Source organism: Mobula birostris, chromosome 1 (assembly GCF_030028105.1).
Source record: "Mobula birostris isolate sMobBir1 chromosome 1, sMobBir1.hap1, whole genome shotgun sequence".
Classification (NCBI taxonomy): domain Eukaryota; kingdom Metazoa; phylum Chordata; class Chondrichthyes; order Myliobatiformes; family Myliobatidae; genus Mobula; species Mobula birostris.
In genome coordinates this window covers 190689129-190697564 of record NC_092370.1, presented here as the reverse complement: position 1 = coordinate 190697564, position 8436 = coordinate 190689129, and positions in this window count along the sequence as shown.

The window sequence follows — 8436 nt, the reverse complement described above, 5'->3', positions numbered from 1 at the left end:
TTATAGAATCATTCACATTCTGGAAATCCGGTAAAAGATGAATATTTACCTGGGAGACAAGTTAGAGTAGATTTTCGACAAGGTTACCTCAATCATAAAAGGAGGCTGATAGTTATTCTTTTAGTTTCCTGTCAATCTTTTCTAAAGGGTCTTTACGGATATTCTGACAAGCATCTGGAGAGTGATGGAGTTGAGTTAAGAGTTAGTGCTTAGAATTCTGGAGGTCCAATGTAGTGGCAATTTCAGGTACAAAAAAGAAACTTTACTCAAGCTTATTGGCCAGATTTTTCTAATGTTGGGGATCTCATTTTTAGATTTAGGTTTTATAAGTGTAGCTCGATAATGGCATAGCAAAGCAACAAGACAAACATTAAAGGGCGGAGAATCAGAGGACCGAGAAAGAAGGTGAACTACTCTGGATGAGTTTAGTTTCAAAGTAGATACAAAAGAGAAAACCAAAAGAAAACTGAGTTTCAAAGGGAGAAAAAAGATAGGAAAAGAATATAACTTTTAAAAAAATGACATTCCAGTGTATCCTGAAATATTTCACAACATTAAGAACTGAGATTAAACATTTTAAATAGGTTTTATTCTTGATCAATGAAGTTGATTGGGATTCCGTTAACCATACAACAATTACAGCACGGAAACAGGCCATCTCAGCCCTTCTAGTCCATGCCGAACGCTTACTCTCACCTGGTCCCACCGACCTGCACTCAGCCCATAACCCTCCATTCCTTTCCTGTCCATATAGCTATCCAATTTAACTTTAAATGACAACATAGAACCTGCCTCAACCACTTCTGCTGGATGCTCGTTCCACACAGCTACCACTCTCTGAGTAAAGAAGTTCCCCCTCATGTTACCCCTAAACTTTTGCCCTTTAACTCTCAACTCATGTCCTCTTGTTTGAATCTCCCCTACTCTCAATGGAAAAAGCCTATCCACGTCAACTCTATCAATCCCCCTCATAATTTTAAATACCTCTATCAAGTCCCCCCTCAACCTTCTACAATCCAAAGAATAAAGACCCAACTTGTTCAACCTTTCTCTGTAACTTAGGTGATGAAACCCAGGTAATATTCTAGTAAATCTTCTCTGTACTCTCTCTATTTTATTGACACCTTTTCTATAATTCGGTGACCAGAACTGTACACAATACTCCAAATTTGGCCTTGTACAATTTCAACATTACATCCTAACTCCTATACTCAATTAAGGACTAAATAGGGAAGGAAGGTATTGCACTCTAGTTAGCAAGGCAGTGTAAATTAGCTAGAGAGTTGTAACAATTTGTACTAATTTGTTGATGATTTAAGTTTCCAGTGAAATCAGAACTTGCATCAAAACAGATCTTTACAATCTAAGGGTTTGCGCACAGTGTCATCTTTAATAAAACCTTGTACTTCCTGCTATTTCTGGATGGTGTTGAAGCTTTCATAATACTTTCTCTTTCTATCACTTTCATGATTACTGAAAACAAAAGTGACAGAAGGAATTTCTTCTGAAGAATGCAATTGAAAGTACTGGTCACAGAGCTATTTCCATTAAAATTGATATATGGGAGCTCTACCAAGTGGCCGGGAAATTGAATGCAGGTCCATTTGCAATGCCTATTCTAATTCCTTTGCAAATTTGCTTTCAGACAAGGGTAAATTTTAATGTGAACTTTCCACTTCAATTCTGTCCTCTTTGCAATAGTGTAACTGATATATCATAAATGAAATGTATTAAAGACAATAGACTAGCATACAAATAAAGAGTGATTCTATAAATAAACGCTATTGGTTGGAAATTGATTGGGACCTTTAGACAGGAAAATCATGGCATGAGTTTGACCCAGTAGTGAATGTGAACTGTACTGAACACCCAAGTCTCTTTGAAGACTATCTGCAAAGTCCATTTCTTTTTCCATTTATTAAAATGTAGTTTGTAATCATAGTACTGCAATAGTATCATCTGTGAGAAAGTGTTTTTAGCAATAATTATGATAATCAAAAGTAAAACAGATTGCAAACATTGTATTTCACTCATAGGTTGTCATCAGGGGGAGAGAGTGAACTTGCTGATCAGTATCTAAGACAGAGCTAGGTATATTCCTGCAAGTAGTCATACTTTATTGATCCTGGGAGAAATCAGTTTTCCCCCGTAGAAGTAGAAGATATCTCAAGATAGGAAAGCCACTAAATGCTGATAAATCAGCTTACCTTGGCCTCCTGAACCTTGTGTGCTTAACTTTCAGATTGGAGAGGAGATTCCCAAAATATCCCACACTCCCATAAATTAACCAAAAGCTTTTCCGTTTTGTTTCCTGCTGGGTGGTGATTACCTGAGTACAGGGTAGATTTCACAAGTCATTAAGTGAGTCACTATGGACTGTGCCATGAGTTTATCCAAATGTAAATCGAATGTTATCTAACCCCTGCCTTAATCATGCACCATACTGCGGAACTAATAAATGAAATAAAAGCGAGATACATTTTGTGTGAATATATGAGGCTGTATGACCAGCATGTATAATGAGTACACTGCATGCATGTGTTCATTGAGTACTTGTATGTTTGTATCAATTTGTCCAGGTGTGTAGTGTGCACTCATAAGTGTGTTTCCATATACCCACTTATGCATGCGCCTGTTTGTGTATCTGTGTGTACATTATCAATGTGCATGTACATTATTCTGTGCATACATGTCCACATATACTTTTTATATGTGTATAGGTGTACATCATATATGCTTTGGCATCTGTATATGTATGACTGTGTGTCTCCTTCCGTGTGGGCATGTACATATGTTTCCATTTGTGTGCATGAACATAACTAAGCCCCTGGCGCTGGGGAAGTTGTTTTTCCTTCCACTGAATTTGGAGACTGTTGCTGACAGGCTGTTAGTGGTGTTTTTTGAGTGACTTGAGTCATCTGCTCCAGTTGATAATGCCAGACAGATCACATCGTTCACATGCCAGTCTCCAGACATCTAAGAGAGACAAGCTTTTCCAACCTCTGGCGTGGAGGGCATTGCCAGGTCAAAGAAAAGTTACAAAGATATGCCTCAATACCGTCTTGAAAAAGTACAATGTCCCCCCAGCCCCTGGGGACCTCTGGTTTTTGATGGATCAAATTAGAGAAGCTGCACTTGGTATGGTAGTTAATATCTTGAGTCCGTGCATTGGAAGCAGACAGAAGTAAACTACAGAAGGAACGCGTCCTCTCACAATCTACTATCCACCTGCCCTTTCAGGGACCCGCTGTCTAGTTAATGTAAGGGTCTGCAGTTCCCACACTGGCACCACTGAACCCTCAACACTGGGTTGCAAACAAGTTACCCCTGTTCCCAAGAGACTGGATAAAAGACATGGGTGTTTATCCATGTATACATGTGCACCTGTGTGCTCATGTATGCACCATGTACATGCATGTATAGAAGAGACAGAATTTGTAACCATTAATGTGGATGTGTGTGTGTTTGTGTGTCTATGATGCATGTCTGGGTATACATTCAACAGCATTATTGAATAAAGTATGCCTGAAATAAAGATTTAACAAAGTATTGAATATTCTGTTGACTATTGTTTAATACATTTTTAGATTAAATGTGAGAAAGTCCATTTTTATCTTACGATTTTAATTTCTCTCCATTTTATAACTTACGCTATAGTCATGATAATGCATTAAAATGTTTTGGTATTTTTTAAGTTATAATTAAGACACGGTACTGTGCAAATGTGTTAGGCACATATATATAGCTAGGGTCCCATAGAACCATAGAACCATAGAAACTACAGCACAGAAACAGGCCTTTTGGCCCTTCTTGGCTGTGCCGAACCATTTTCTGCCTAGTCCCACTGACCTGCACACGGACCATATCCCTCCATACACCTCCCATCCATGTATCTGTCCAATTTATTCTTAAATGTTAAAAAAGAACCTGCATTTACCACCTCGTCTGGCAGCTCATTCCATACTCCCACCACTCTCTGTGTGAAGAAGCCCCCACTAATGTTCCCTTTAAACTTTTCCACCCTCACCCTTAACCCATGTCCTCTGGTTTTTTTCTCCCCTTGCCTCAGTGGAAAAAGCCTGCTTGCATTCACTCTATCTATACCCATCATAATTTTATATACCTCTGTCAAATCTCCCCTCATTCTTCTATGCTCCAGGGAATAAAGTCCTAACCTATTCAACCTTTCTCTGTAACTGAGTTTCTCAAGTCCCGGCAACATCCTTGTAAACCTTCTCTGCACTCTTTCAACCTTATCTATATCCTTCCTGTAATTTGGTGACCAAAACTGAACACAATACTCCAGATTCGGCCTCACCAATGCCTTATACAACCTCATCATAACATTCCAGCTCTTATACTCAATACTTCGATTAATAAAGGCCAATGTACCAAAAGTTCTCTTTACAATCCTATCCAAAGTCCCTAAGAACTTTGCATTGTACTGTTGTCATTTTATGTATTACACTGTAATGCTGCTGCAAAAAATCTAATTTCATGACATATATGAGTGATGATAAACCTGATTGCGATATGGGTCTCTATTGTCGACTGAGAGTGGGAAGGGGAGAGGGAGAGGGGAATCTTGGTTGGGAAAAGGGTGAAGGAGAGGGGAGGGAGTGGGAAGAACCAAAGAGACCTTCTGTAATGATCAATAAACCAATCGTTTGGAATCAACTGACCTTGACTGGTGTCTCAGGAATGGGTGTGTCTGCACCCACACCACCCCCTGCCCTGGTGCTCTCTCGCTGCCACCTGTCCCACACCCCTCCCACCATGCTCCACCTTCACCATTCCTTTGCTCCAGCTAGACTTACAAACCCACTCTCGGCTCCACGTTGACAAGTACAGTACTGTGCAAAAATCTTAGGCACCCAAGCTCGCTCTCTCTCTCTCTCTCTCTCTCTCTCTCTCTATATATATATATATATATATATGTACGAACGTGTATATCTATATATATGGCTAAGACTTTTGCACAGTACGGTACATTCGAGGTAATTATTACAGGGTCAAACAGGAAAGTACAACAGATCACAAATGAAAATTGCCTTGAGGGTAATTCCTGATTACATAAAACAGTAGTCAAATAAGAAAATTATTCGATTTGAATAATAAAATAACTCACAGAAATACAAATCTCTGACATCTGAAAGATATCCAATGGAGGAAGGTCTTTAGAAGACAAGGTATCCACTGAAATTGGAGAGGATCCTGAAATTTACTGAGTGCAGTGCATTCTGGTTAATTGGGACACAAATGGGACCAGTACATTTTGGCCCAATGCAGCAGCTGCCTCAATTAGCTGAAGCTCCATGGAAATAATTAAAAAGGTATAAAAAAAGACAAACTACCTTTTAGTTGTGTAACTAATTATGCATTTAAATAAAACACATAGAAAATTAGAACACTATCAATACTACTACAGTATACTAAAACTATGTATTGCTAATAGTTATCAGCAAAGTAGTGTAAGCTGACGTTCCTTTGATTGACTGTAAATGAACAAAATAATCATAGACATGAACATTGACTTCTCAAACTTCTGCTAATGCCCCACCTCCCTCTCTTACCCCAACCCTTATTTATTTATATACTCACATTCTTTTTCTCTCTCTCCTTTTTCTCCCTCTGTCCCTCTCACTATACCCCTTGCCCATCCTCTGGGTTTTCCCCCCCTCCCCCTTTTCTTTCTCCCTGGGCCTCCTGTCCTGTGATCCTCTCATATCCCTTTTACCAATCACCTGTCCAGCTCTTGGCTCCATCCCTCCTCCTCCTGTCTTCTCCTATCATTTCGGATCTCCCCCCCTCCCACTTTCAAATCTTTTACTATCTCTTCTTTCAGTTAGTCCTGACGAAGGGTCTCGGCCTGAAACGTCGACTGTACCTCTTCCTAGAGATGCTGCCTGGCCTGCTGCATTCACCAGCAACTTTGGTGTGTGTTGCCTAGACATCTAGTGTAGATTTGGGACTGCCTTCATACAAAACTATCAACAAATGCATCCTCCAAATCTTCACTTTTGTTGTAACATTAAAGATGATAGTCAATACCTTCAAATTCTTCAAAGTTCCTAATCTGTAGTGAAATCGTTTCATTTTCACTCCTGGCCATTTCTGGCATCTCCAAGCCTGAATGCCTGAAGCCACAGTAGGCAAAACAGTTCAGAATTGTGTCTTACTGCTTATTTCTCTGCAACTATCAGTGATAAAAGTCATTTCTTTTTGAACGCAAGTGCACGCACCTGAAACTATTTAAAAACTGTTTGCTCTAAGCATAGTGTAGTGTTTAACGGCCACACAAATGCACATTGTCTGATGCTAGTTAGAAATTGTTTGGCACCAATAAACTTCTGCACCAATAAAGTAACCTAGTGTACCAAATAAACGAAGGGAATTCTGGCTATTTTTCCGATTAATTTTTGTTCTTTAAGGGTTGTCCCAAATAAGCAGATACCCCAATTAACTGGAATCCATTGTATTCTGCTTTACATTAGATTTTACAATACAAAAACAAAATATCAAGTGCAGCTTGTATTTTCTCATTTGTTTGTACTATTTATCTGTCAAACTCTCATAAAATACTCTTATAATTGCTACTTTAAGGGAATATAGCACAACTATATTGTAGATCTGCCGATTACACAGACTCGCCTCAAACCATGAGCTATTTTTAGCTGCACATTTTGCACAGAGTATACCTTGACAGTAGAAAGTCTCTGCAAAATCATTTGAATTAAGTTGCAGGATAGGTAAACCAGTATCAGTGTCTTTGCCCAGCCCATCCTCAGCACTGAGAGTCCTCTGATGCTCAACAAGTATCAGTGGCTAGATTGCACTACCCCATGCCTGAGACCAGACTTCCAGTTATGCTCCCTTAAAATATCACCCAGAACCTAGAGAAAGTTGCGAGGGCCTCGGCCCGAAATGTCAACTGTGCTCTTTTCCTTAGACGCTGCCTGGCCTGCTGAATTCCTCCAGCATTTTGTGTGTGTTTCCCGGATTCCCAGCATCTGCAGATTTTCTCTTGTTTGTGAACGTTACAAGGAGTATTTCATTGCAAGAAAGAACTATTGGATTCAGCACAGCAACACATGATGACAGAAAACCATCTGAGCATGTCATATCAAATCTTCAGTCTGATCAGCTAAGCTTGCTCTGTACACCCATATAGAAATTGCTCTGTAGGACCCATATAAAGTCTACAAGTAAATGCAATGTAATGAATAACTTGTGTTACTAATACACCAAAATTGCAAAATCTGGCCTAATTCAACAATACAAACAAGGCAAAATAGAGGAAATTAAGATAGTTCCATAAAGACAGGGAAACCCTGTGCAGATGTTCTCAAAGTATTCTTGAGAGAAATGTTACATCCTCACTCTCCCTTGGGAATCCCTAGCTCTGCAATGCACAAAAAGGAGAAGGAACATACAGAAAAAACACTGAGCTCCTTGAGTCCCAATTGCAGGAGCATGTGGGGCTCCACAGAGACACTGACAAAGCACACGACTTGCAAAGTCCCTGTTCTGTCCACACCATCTATGGCAGAGGCTGTGTACCCTACGTAAGACTCTACAGCCCTGAGGACTCACAGAAATGAAATAGAATGGAAGTTTAGAAACCCTAATCCTGAGGGATTACTTTACACAAAGACATTGCAGTTTTTTGCTGTGTAGTCAGCGTGAGGGGGGCCCATAGAAGAGAGACTGAGGCTTTCTTAAATTTCTATCATATCCTTTGGAAGTTTCACTTCCTTTTAAAGGATAATAACTAATGATTATTCTCCCATAGCAAGTCAATTTCAAAATACATTTATTATCAAGGTAGTTATACAGGAGACAACTCTGATTAATCCTCCCTCAGGCAACCACGAAACAAAGAAACAGCATGGAATCAATTCCTAGAAAAACCAAAAACACCCAATGCCCAAAAAAGACAAAGAACAAATCCAGCAAGCAGCACATTGAGTATCAACATCAAGGCTACGTCCACACTACGCCGGATAATTTTGAAAACGCCGGTTTCGAGTAAAAATGACAGGCGTACACACTAAGCGTTTTTCAAAATATCTCTGTCCACACTAACGCGGATATTTGGGCGAATCTCTTGTACTGGGCACGCGCTGGACACACAGAAAACAAGCGAAGAGGAAACGGTATACTAAGTGCGCGTTTGTCCAGTTACAGAGTAGAAAAACTTAAAAGGAATTGCTCTTGGCTCTCGCGCAGGAGGACTTAAAACTAAAACAAAAACAAATACTGGAGTGTATGGAGGCCTCTGACAGGGAGTTCACGGACAGTATGACCCAGCTGACGACGAACATTGAAAAACTGACTAACTCTGTTGCATTAATAAAGTACCTTGTTAAATGTATAAAAACATGTCTGCATCAGTGTTATCTTGTATTTCCACACAACGTTACATTAGGCTGTTAC